This window comes from Silene latifolia, chromosome 10 (genome assembly GCF_048544455.1).
Source record: "Silene latifolia isolate original U9 population chromosome 10, ASM4854445v1, whole genome shotgun sequence".
In the NCBI taxonomy this organism is placed as follows: Eukaryota; Viridiplantae; Streptophyta; class Magnoliopsida; order Caryophyllales; family Caryophyllaceae; genus Silene; species Silene latifolia.
Window position 1 is genome coordinate 96,864,181 of NC_133535.1, and position 13,321 is coordinate 96,877,501.

General features: G+C 33.9%; 1 non-coding gene across 1 annotated transcript; it reads left to right on the top strand.

The window, feature by feature from the left end:
- The first annotated feature begins 1,586 nt into the window (after positions 1-1,586).
- On the top strand, positions 1,587-1,694 carry LOC141610359 (small nucleolar RNA R71). The gene has a single exon (XR_012528263.1). It is a non-coding gene; the product is annotated as a small nucleolar RNA R71 (small nucleolar RNA).
- The last annotated feature ends 11,627 nt before the right edge of the window (positions 1,695-13,321 follow it).

The window sequence follows — 13,321 nt, forward strand, 5'->3', positions numbered from 1 at the left end:
CCGGTTTGCAAGTATGATCCTTGTTGAACTCCGGGTTAAAGTGTTTAGCTAACCTTGTCACCAAGACCCCATTTACAATAAAGGCCGCTCCCTCTTTCCCATTATCAATCTCTAGCCACCGCTCAATCAATAATTGAAGAATGTTGTACTTTTGGGTGGACTTCCCATTAACATTCAAGAAGGACTCAAGGTAGACAAAGCCGAGTTCGGTGAAGTGGTTGGCTCCTTTCTTAGCGATTAAAGTATTAGTTACAAACTTGTGCCAAATTCTTATGCCCGGATGGTGAACATACAAAGCATGGCTCTCCCGGAAGAAATCAAATTTTCGACCGGTTATAGCCTTCCATAGGGGTGCGGCATCATACTTCAAAGACTTCTTTTCAAAATGATCATATCTCGTAAGACCAAACACTTTACCAAATTCACCCTTAAGCATTCTTCTACTCTCGTTCTCAAGTCGGAACTTAACATGATTCCCAGTCTCTACCTTGTACTCTCTTAAGGAGCTTATGAACTCCATGGTCAATGAGGGGTAAGTCAATTCATTCATATCAAAGAGGGTTTTCAACCCCATGGACTCGAAAAATGCTCTAGATTTCTCAAGTACATCCAATTTTTGCAAAGTATCTTGACAAATAAACTTGGTAGCTAAAACTTTCTTTTTGGCAAGGTATAGAAATGTAGTCCTATGTTTGTCAGATAAGAAAGTTACCTCCGGATAGTTTGGCAATTGTTCTACAACCGGAATAGAAGGGGTAGCCTTGAGGAGGTAATTGTCCCTTTTGTCTTTGGGAGCTAGAAGATGCTAGTTGAGTCATTTGAGTCTCTAACATTTTGGTGTGGGCAAGTATGTTGTTGATGGTGGTTTCTTTAGCTTGGCTATCTTTTTGCATTTGGGTGAAGAATTCTTGTTCGTTCTTTTGCATTTGGAGGACCGCTTTTTGAACATCGAAGCTTCGGTCATTGGATTGGTTGTAGGAATGTTGATTTTGATATCCTTGGCTTTGGTTGAAAAAGGGTATTTGATTTGGATTTCTCATTGGAGGTGGGGTGTATGTTGGTTGAGGATTTTGGACATTTTGGCTCTTGTATGAGAGATTTGGATGGAATTTGGTATTCTCATTATAGTAGTTGGAATAAGGGGTGCTATTCTTGTATGCTTGGAAAGCATTTACATGTTCATTTGTTCCCCTACATTCGTTTTGATCATGTCCCAAGGTTCCACAACTTTCACATACTCCATTTGAGATTGAGGATGATGCCATCATAGCATTGACATGTTGTTTGGGTGATTTGGAAGCTTCATCATGCTTAGCCATGGCCTTCTCAAACTTCAAATTGATGGTGTCGATATGAGCACTTAGTTGAGCACCCAATTGTGTGATGGAATCTACCTCATGCTTTCCTCTTCTAGTGGCCTTTCGAGGCCTACTATATTGGGAATTATGAACCGCCATCTCTTTGATTTTGGCCCATGTTTGGTTGTCATTAACTTCGGTAAACCTCCCATTGGATCCCATATTAAGCACATTGCGTGAGTCTTCATATAAGCCGTTCCAAAATTGTTGATCAAGGAACCACTCACTAAGTCAATGGTGTGGACAAGAACAACAAGTGTCCTTAAATCTCTCCCATGCTTCATATGATGATTCCTCATCCCTTTGCTTGAACCCGGTGATTTGGGCTCTCAACATGTTAGTCTTCTCCGGAGGATAGAATTTCTTGTAGAAGGCAAGTGCTAACTTCTTCCATGAATCAATACCAAGGGTAGCCTTGTCTAGGCTCTTCAACCATTGCTTTGCGGTACTGATCAAGGAAAAAGGAAACAATACCCATCGGATTTGGTCTTGAGTAACTCCGGTTTGAGAAATTGCATCACAATAGTCACAAAAAGTCTCCATATGTAAATGAGGATCTTCACTAGGCATCCCTCCAAATTGACTTCTTTCAACTAATTGTATGAATGCGTATTTGGCAATAAAATTACCGGTTAAATGTGGTGGTGTGGGAGTACCGTTTGGTAGGTTCTCCTCGGTTGGTATGGAATGAGATGAAAATTTAGGCATTGTAGGTTGATTTTGTGGTTGGTTTGGAATTGGGTTATCCTCACCTTCTCTTGAAAAAGGGTTGACAAACTCAATGTTATATGGTTGAATGTCCACAATCTCTCTAATACCTACAACTCTTGAAGTACCTCTAACAACTCTTCTATTGTTGGTTAAGGTCCTTTCAATTTCGAAATCAATAGGTATTGGATTACCTTGTGATCTCCGAGTCATGCAAAATATCAAACAACTAGAAAATAATTAGAACAACCTTGAGGAGATTGACTTCCCCAAGGTAAAGAAAGACACAACTAAAAACAATTAACGAAAATCAAATAAATTGAACACCGTCCCCGGCAACGGCGCCATTTTTGGTGTAGCGTAGTCGTTATTGCAACCAAAACAAAATTTATATCTTTACAAACTACCCTTAGTAGGGTGATAAGTAAAGCTCGGATCCCAAGAGACCGGTATCGATTTAAGATTTCAATTGCAAGTAGTTATGTCTTAGGGTGTCACAACTTGGGTTGAGATGAGATGTGGTCTAAACTAATCAACAAGATGAATGTAAATTAATGAAAACAAAGTAAAACAATTAAAGGGGTTTGTAAACAATTGATTAAGGTCACTAGGGTGTCATGGGTTCATAAAGGAATCATGGGAATAGATCATACAAGCATGTTCTCAAATATAAGCAAGCAACTTATTGTTGTGATGGAATCGAGTTAGTGTATGTCTTACAATTCTTAGGAAGATTTAGGTCCCGGAGCTGAGTCGATCAAGACTTTACAATACCTACAAGTCGACTTAGTCTCTTCCTATTCAACTCTATGCATTGTCTAACAAGGCTCGAGTTGGCTTATATCTTACAAGCCTCATTCAAAAGATAGGAGATGTAAATAAATGCAAGGTTTCATAGTCTAGCATTTCATCAAACATAACATGTGCATAGGTTGAAATCACAACAAGCAAGCATTCAATTATGAAAGCATATTAAATTAAGCATAGATCTAATCCCATGATTGATTCCCCTAATTCCCCATTAACCCTAGCTTAAGAAACTACTCACTCATGATCAAGTTTAACATGCTAATAAGGATGTCAATCATATTAACAAAGCAAAACATGATGAATAAGTAATGGAAATAACAAAAATTAAGCAAAGGTAAAAAGGGATTATACCAACTTGAGATGATCCAAATAATAAAGCAAAGAATAATAGAAGGAAACTTGATGATTGATGGAGAGTGGTCAATCCTCCAATAAACCCCAAATAATCTTCTAATTACCCAACTAAAACTTAGAACAATTGAGAGATTAAGGAAAGATTAAGATGTGATTAATATTGAAATGTGTATTACAACTTGGATTAAGACTAAATTAAGAGATTTAGAAGGAGATTAGTAATTGATTCTAAGATTGATACTAATCTAGGTAGTACAATAGGATATTTATAGTAAAATTAAGTACAAGGATTACGGTTACTAAGGGCTTAAATGACTATTAAGCCCCTAAGAGAAGGTTGATAATTTGCAACTCCTGACGGACATGCGCGACCTGAGTATCAACTCCCCAGGGACACCCGCGTCCTGACGTTGAGTGTGCTCGGGTCTGTAAGGGGATCCGCTCGGGCTGGGCCTCGGGACGCTCAGTTCTTCGGTCTGGGACGCTCGTCCTGAGCTCGGGATGCCCAGATCCTGGGACAAGGTTCTTCTCTTATTCTTGGCTACCTAACAATCCGTGGGGACTGTCTTAGGGATGCACATATCTTTATCATTACTCATTTCACTTGATTTATTCGCTTAGGCCTCTAGTGTTGGTCTCCTCTTCGATGCTTGGTCATTAGATGTGATCCATTTAGCTCCATTTTGCTCCATAAATGCAAGGCTAGCAATCCTCTCCTACCAAGGACACAAAACCTCAAAGAATATGCAAAATGTGGAACTAAAGATAAGAAATTACCCTAATAGATTCTAGAAAGCATGGGTACGAGGTTAATTCGGGGACTAAATGTGCTCAAATATGAGTCACATCACCTATCTTCAAAAAGCTCAAGAAAACGGACAATACCTGTTGGAAATCTATATCTCATTATACAACATATTCATATATGTTTCAAAATTAATTTAGTCATAAAATTAATTAAATCTTATGCATGCAAACTTAATAACAAAAGATGAGAAAATCGATTTCTCACCATCTAATATTTCGGTCATCATATGGGCACCAACAAGATATCCTTCTTGTTAGTTCTTGAGCTTTCCAATAATGGATGAACATTCATGACTTCAAAATAGATACCCTCCAATTAGTAGCACCCAAGACTATCCCAAAAACCCACAAACCCACAAACTAATATGTACTAGATATTTGTAATGTGGTTTACCTTAAAATTGATTACTAATACTCATATACTACTACTAGTATTATTAGTTATTGATTTATACAAATTAGATTCATAAAACTTGATTTTATGATGAACAAGAGAGAGAAGCTTATGTTTTTGTTAAAACATAAGAGAATGAATGAAAAATAAGAAAATCTCTCCATTTAATGATCCAAAAACCGGTGGTCTCTTAGTGGTATAGGGACCATTTTGCTTTTCCTTTTTGTCTTCACAAGACAAACTAGTATAAGGCTTTTCATGGTCAAGTCACTATCAAGCATTTTAGACAAATGCATAAGACAAATGAAAAAGACAAAAACTTCTTATTACCCATCCATTTTCGGTTTTTGAAGTGTAATATGGAGTTCATATTATTTTTGTCAATTGTACAATTGTATGTCATGAGACATGTGACATGTCTTATGTCATGTTTTAATTTAAAATGCATATTTAACAAATTAAATATCATTTACAAATTAAATAAATCACATTTATCAAATTGACTAGTAATTCAAAATTACTTTCTCATAAAAATGGTCATTTAATTACTAGTTAGTATAATTCACAACATCTTGTAATTATTACTAACTTATCATTCTCATTTCGCGTGTTTCGCAAACACCGATTAATTTTAGTAATATAACTTCTTAAATTACTAAATAAAATCTTATTCAATCACATTATAATAAGATGTCATTTTCTCTCTTATAATAATTTGTTCAATTTTAAGGAATTAATTAATCTGTATCGGCATACAATTAATTAACCTTTTCAATTAAGGGAATCGTCCTTTATGTGTGACCTCAAGGGATCAACTGATCACCACCGTCGCACGACAGTAATGTCAAACTCTAGCCAGCCAATGATTACCGATATGTGTGGACCAGTTGACTATATATGTAATGTATCATCCCTTTCGTATTCTTGTAATGAGATTTAAATATGTGATCAATATGATCGACAATTGTGATCGCATTATTGTCGGAGGACATATATTCCAACAATCTCCCACTTGTCCTCGACAAGTGTGCGTCACCAATTCTCTTGTCCTATTACTATCTCCCACTCAATGCAAGGTGTCTTTTGGGTCGTACTTGCAAGTGATCATATCGAGAGTGGTTTCCTCGATCTAGAGAATAACTGATTGACCGGAATTTATCTACCATAGATACCTTCCGAGCGTGGCCACGCATTTCCAGTTCATTGCTCCTCGAGTGGCCCTGAGATATTGTTTTAACCCTGACAAAGGGGTGAACAATTCCTATCGCACTTATTCCTTTCGACTAGCCACAACCATCATAACCCAAAATATGCCCATTTGACCCCATTTACGAAGGTCGTAGTAACATAAATCAAAGCTAATATGAAACTGTGCCATCTTAGGTGAACAGTCTTTAGTCAAAAGAATCGACTCATTAGAATACTATAGTAGCTCTCGCCACGACCAGGCTATATAAATTTGCCAGAACTCTATAAGCGGTCACTGCCCGACAAAGTGTTCCTAATAGTCTGCCTATGTGATCGACTAGTCATCTCACATGACTTTATGGCACTTGAACTTGCCATCAATCGCATCACACTCTAGTCACTTCGAGACGTCACCTCATACAAGTGACTATGGGCGAATACCATGTTAATCCGGGTTCACTTTAACGGGGTTCAATATTGTCTCTACAATCCGTTTGGATGTAACAAAGTATAAGAAAAGAGTTTTTAAAGTAAAAACTCGAACGACAAATGCGATTATCACATATGAATAGTCAATGCCTGATTAATATTTCATATTCTATAATCTAATTTGATCTTGAATGTAGTTGTTCATCTCAATTTAATTGAAATGACATGACTCATCATGTTAAGCCCATGAGAAGGCTTTGGTTAGTAGGTTTTATCAACTTCTTGTACCTTACTCAACCTTACTACATACTCGTTTTCCTTTGTAATGTATACATTTGCATTACAAAACTTTCTGAGTACGTGTCGAGATCTAATCAGGACATAGGCCCTCTAGCCTTAGAATAGCTCCCACTGTTTTCATAGTGTGCGGGACTCATCCTTCTTGCACATCTCATGATTGCAAGTGTACTCAATTTCCGTTGTAAATATTTCTCATTATTCTTTATTGCCTAGAACGATTCTAGAAAATCTATTTCTTAATTAACATAGCCACAATGGTATCTTAACCATCCTAATGTGTTTTGATTATGGTTTTGTCAGAAACCATGCGCAATCTCAATTGTCAATTGTCACTTGTGTAACACTCTTACACAAAATTGCATCAAAAACATTTTTCATTACTTCCTTAATGCTTCTGCAAGCACTTAAGGGTAATCTTTATGGCTTACTTGGTAAAGATTACTTAAATTTGATTTTGAAAATAATTCATCATACTCAAAGTATATGAAGTGTTATACATCATTACTCATTTAATTGATCCGGCAACGGAAGCAAATGGAATCAATCAAATATGTTCAACTCGATTGAACTAGTCATGAATCTTATCAACATAAGACTTCTTATTTGACTCTAATATCATGTAGATTTATCTCCATAAATCCGGATATTAAAGATGTATTATAATACTCCAAAAGTCTTAAATCATTCGCAATGATCAATATGTCATCCACATATAAGACTACTAAAATTTCCGTAACTCCCACTAAACTTCATGTATAAACACAACTTCTCAACCTATTGAGAAAAGTTTTATCACATGATCAAAATGTTGATTCCAACTCATTGATGTCCTACTTAAGATTCTCTCTTAAGTTTCACATTATCTTAGGATTGCAAGAATCTACAAAACTCAAGACATGTATTGAATACATTCCTTCTAATTGAAGAAGTGGGTTTTAGATTCACTCGCTATGTATTTCATAATGAAACACAATCCATAAGAAGATCCAAATAGACTTAAGCATTTCAACTAGTGCAAAACCCTTTGTCACTAATCAAGCCTTTTTATTTCGGATTTTCATGGCTCTAAGCCTTGTATTGAGTTGTGACTTTAAACACTCTCATGTAAGTCATATGTTCATTACATTCTAGAAGTAATCAACCTGAATCAAACGATTTCTTTTGTAAGTTATAAGCTCTTTAATTTCTTAAAAGTAGCATGAATTCATCATCTTCAACAAGTGACGAATTTAACCTCCTAGGTTTTAAACAAAACAACATCTTACACAAAACGTCTCATGTAGCCAAGAAAGACCAGTTTCTTGCGACATAACATTCTTTGTGGCATTCTTTGTAGCTCTTGAATAATTTCTCCCACTCTGTCTTCTAGAAATAAACTTGTATTTTAGAAAGACAGCTTCACGAGCCGCAAACCCGTCGTACTCGTGATAATTGAAAGGGAAAAATGAGCATTTGTTTCTTGTGAAAACTTACAAATATGGTACTCTACCATTTCATATCTCATATGATTCGTTTTAAATTTAGTGGAAAAATAATTTAGACAAAATGATAAAATCCCCAAAAGGATCAAGTAACTCAAAGTAACTTGATTGAACTCCAAACCATATCGAATAGCGTTTGATTTCTTATACAACCACACATTATTCCATAATGCGTGCTAAGAGAGATTAACTTGTGATACTATATCACATTTCCTTTGGCTTATATCAAAGTCTTCACTTTGATAATCCCATCACGACTAAATCGTGCTTCTTTGAACATTTGAACTTCTTCAAAGATTTCTCTGTTTACCTTATTAAGTGAACACATTAGTGTCAACCTAAATCGTTGGTGAAAGAAAATGATCAACCTATTTTTGATCAATGATTTACAACCTCGATCTCCTTTTCAACCAAAAGGCACGAGACATCTTGCTTTGAATACAAGATACGCATATACCATAAGATCTAATGGTTTCAAGAGTACTCGATAACTCTTTGCGTTCATCATTCCAGAAACTAAGGTTTAATCTTGGGTTACCAATTTGATTCTTGCATCATCTACATGATATGTCATCCTAGTTTGGTTTAGAATATAATCACCTTGATAATAGGCTAGCCATACATCAAATCGTGGTGTATAGGGCCACAAAAGTGAATCCTCTTTTGTATCTTAACAAGTTTATATTCTTATTTAGAGTTTATGCACTTAATAGCCATAATTAAGTACAACTATAAACCCAAAATTAGATTGATTACACAATGACTCTATCTCTCAACATCATTGTTGCTAGTCGTCATATTCTAATCATCCTATGTATCAAGTACAATGATGAAAACCTCCACTGGTTTCTAATATTGACGAAGTAGTACTAGCAAAATTTATGTCAATCAAATAAACATTTAAAGAACAAGATCTCATTAGATGTCCCACAACTAATTTGTTGATTCTTCAATAATTTGGGGTAGTTTCATTTCTAGCGTCTAACAATTAAGACAATGGAAACTTTATCGGTCGGGATTGATAGGTTTAGTATTGTTATTCTCAATAACTTTACTTTTAACATTACCTTGTATCAATTCCATTCTAATTTTACGTCTTGGCACCTCGTCCTTTTCTTAACGGTTTAAGAGAATGCTCCCACTCATTTCAAAGAATCTTTACTTAGAGAAGCAAAGTTGAATCTTATGAAGACTACTCTTCAATTCAATCGTTTTAGTCTTAAAACTTTCATTGAAGTGGTTGCGTTATTTTGGTCAATTACGAATTCTGACAAATCTAATTACCAAAACAATTTATCGCTTCAAGGTACTTAATTCAATTAAGTATATGAAAAACAATCCATTGTAAGTAGATGTGTTAGTCAAGAATCAAAAACCTGTTTGATAATGAATAACTTTAATCTATACTCTTTACAAGAGATCCTTATCAATGGTTCATTTGAGGTTTTAGAAGCAAAATCATATTTGTCTTTAGTTACGATGTTTTAATGGAGATTTGAATCAAAAATCGAAATGATATCGTATATGAATTGTGGTAAAGAAATAGAACAATATTATAACGGAATAGTGCAAAACTTAACATTTATCGTTTTATTAATACTTGTAAATAACAAGTAAATCATTTACATAGTGACCTCTACCCAACTATGATAAATGATTCCAAGATCCAAATTCATATTAACTTGGGCATCGGTAAAGCCGAAAACAACCCTCATCAATATAAATCGGTGGATTAACTCTTTAATCGATTCTACTTTTAGAACTCTTGGTCGATAAAATTACATTAATATTTATCTTTAGCCCGAAACACATCCGGCAACCGTCGAGAATACTTTCATTGAGTTCAACCCAAATTTCGAATAAATGTGTCCATGATCCAAATCCACATCAACTTGGGCACGGTAGGGCCGATTCATCCCTCATCAACATGAATTCGGTGGATAGACATTTATCACCCACTTCACCAACGTAACAAGGTTTGTCTTACGGTAAAGCCGACTCAACTCCCTTGCGAAACTGGTACTTCATGGTTTCTAATTTTTGGTAAGGCTAAGTCTCAATTGATTATTTTTGCGAGAGGTTATGTCAATTTATTATCTATCACGTTTTAAGTGAACTAAAGCGGTGAACTACGATAATTGTAATTGACACGGTCGATAAGCTCGATAAAAAGATAATGCATGTTTTAGTTATGGCGATTTAGCGATGCATGCAACATATAAATAAAATGCAAAGCATAAAGATAAAATCCTAGTATGGCCTTCCTAAAATAGTAAATCTAATTAACTATTACATATTCGGAAACCAACTCCATTGGTCCCTTGAACTTCGGTTTTGGCATGCATCTCAAGGTAACACCGTCTTTATGTATCGCCTTCTTGAGTGACACCGTCTTCAAGGAACTCCGAAATAATTAAATTACATAACAAATTATATAATTTTCTATTATACATTTGTAATTAAAATAAAATAAGTCTATTAAATTACAAAATGGTGATACGAGATCACAATAAATTACAACCGAATCGATATTCCCATATATTTCGGGTAATACAAATTAAAAACTAAGGCCATACTATGTAAAATTACATAATTCAAAAATTACATAATTCAAAAATTATGACAATCATAAATAAAATGCAGCATTATAATATGTATGAACATGCCCAATTTTATGCTAAATCGCCTTTAAGGAGCCAATATCGTATATTAATAGGTTTTTACGGATTTGCGTGATTCAACCTTTTAAAATCACAATAAATTACATAAAATCATATTTATGCACAAGTTAATTACCCTAACCAACTTAGGACTCAAAATTAGTCTTCACTAACATATTGACTATATTTAACTTATATTTCTTAAAATTGTTCATTAGTGGACTCAAAATTACAATAAAATGCCATAAACTCCAAATAAATCATTAAAATTTCAAATAAATTCAAAATTTGAAATTTTAAACTTATGAACATTCTGGAAAAATACCATGACACTCATAATGTTTAAAACACTTAGGTTAAAAAAAATTCGAAATTTATCGGGAAAAACAATGTTGCGGTTTATCGAATTTATCAATTATAATCATAAAAATATGAGAAAAATTATATTTATCAACTTTTCAATTTTAGATCTGAAAAAGGTAATAAAATGCAACATGTGACGTTTTTTCTTAGTCATGAAGTATGTTTTAGCAATTATTCACTAATTAAAGTCACTATTTATGCTATTTTTCATCAAAAAATCATAAATCATGAATAAAGACTTCATTATAGCCTATTATTTTACACACATCTTGTAAAATTGCATGTCACAACATACTAAATTTCTATGATAAGATTCGAAATATTTCTCATATTAACCTATTTTTCATTTAAATACGATTTATATCATGAAAAATCCATATTTCGAGCATAAAAACTCCAAAAATTCTAAAAATTTACAGATCATCTAAAAATAATATATGTGAAAACATATCCAAAAACCACTAGAAAATTCAAAGTCAAGCTAATTTTAGTCCGAAAATGACATTGTTATCATAAAATCACATTTTTAATGCCATTATTATAAAAATGAACAATAAAAATCCATAAATTAACCAAAATATCCTAAATACATTTTAGGATCAGAAACTTTAACATGACAAATTGATTTCGTGATATATCATAATAAACACAAATTTATAAGTTTTATATGTTAATCGTATAACTCGGAAAAACTATAACCGATTTGCATGCAAACAACCTAAGGCTCATGATACCGCTTGTTGGAAATCTATATCTCATTATACAACATATTCATATATGTTTCAAAATTAATTTAGTCATAAAATTAATTAAATCTTATGCATGCAAACTTAATAACAAAAGATGAGAAAATCGATTTCTCACCATCTAATATTTCGGTTATCATATGGGCACCAACAAGATCTTCTTCTTGTTAGTTCTTGAGCTTTCCAATAATGGATGAACATTCATGACTTCAAAATAGAAGCCCTCCAATTAGTAGCACCCAAGACTATCCCAAAAACCCACAAACTAATATGTACTAGATATTTGTAATGTGGTTTACCTTAAAATTGATTACAAATACTCATATACTACTACTAGTATTATTAGTTATTGATTTATACAAATTAGATTCATAAAACTTGATTTTATGATGAACAAGAGAGAGAAGCTTATGTTTTTGTTAAAACATAAGAGAATGAATGAAAAATAAGAAAATTTCTCCATTTAATGATCCAAAAACCGGTGGTCTCTTAGTGGTATAGGGACCATTTTGCTTTTCCTTTTTGTCTTCACAAGACAAACTAGTGTAAGGCTTTTTATGGTCAAGTCACTATCAAGCATTTTAGACAAATGCATAAGACAAATGAAAAAGACAAAAACTTCTTATTGCCCATCCATTTTCGGTTTTTGAAGTGTAATATGGAGTTCATATTATTTTTGTCAATTGTACAATTGTATGTCATGAGACATGTGACATGTCTTATGTCATGTTTTAATTTAAAATGCATATTTAACAAATTAAATATGATTTACAAATTAAATGAATCACATTTAACAAATTGACTAGTAATTCAAAATTACTTTCTCATAAAAATGATCATTTAATTGCTAGTTAGTATAATTCACAACATCTTGTAATTATAACTAACTTATCATTCTCATTTCGCGTGTTTCGCAAACACCGATTAATTTTAGTAATATAACTTCTTAAATTACTAAATAAAATCTTATTCAATCACATTATAATAAGATGTCATTTTCTCTCTTATAATAATTTGTTCAATTTTAAGGAATTAATTAATCTGTATCGGCATACAATTAATTAACCTTTTCAATTAAGGGAATCGTCCTTTAGGTGTGACCTCAAGGGATCAACTGATCACCACCGTCGCACGACAGTAATGTCAAACTCTAGCCAGCCAATCATTACCGATATGTGTGGACCAGTTGACTATATATGTAATGTGTCATCCCTTTCGTATTCTTGTAATGAGATTTAAATATGTGATCAATATGATCGGCAATTGTGATCGCATTATTGTCGGAGGACATATATTCCAACAATACCATATGGGGCGAAGACTGTCAAAAGGCATTTGACAAGATAAAGGAGGTACTAGCTAAGCCACCCGTGCTAATGCCTCCCCAACGATATCAACCTCTTCGTTTATATCTCACAGTCACCGAAACAGCGTTGGGAGCTATGCTCGCACAAACTGTTGGAAAGGAAGAAAGAGCTATCTACTACCTTAGTAAGAAGTTCTTAGTATATGAGTGTGAGTACACACCTCTCGAGAAGACATGCCTCGCTCTTGTGTGGGCAACAAAGAAACTACGCCATTACATGCGCAGCTACTATGTCAAGGTATATTCTAAAATGAATCCTGTCAAATACCTCTTTGAGAAACCCGTTCTCAACGGACACTTAGAAAAATGGACCTTGATGCTCTCAGAGTTCGATCTCAAATACGTACCTTTGAAAGT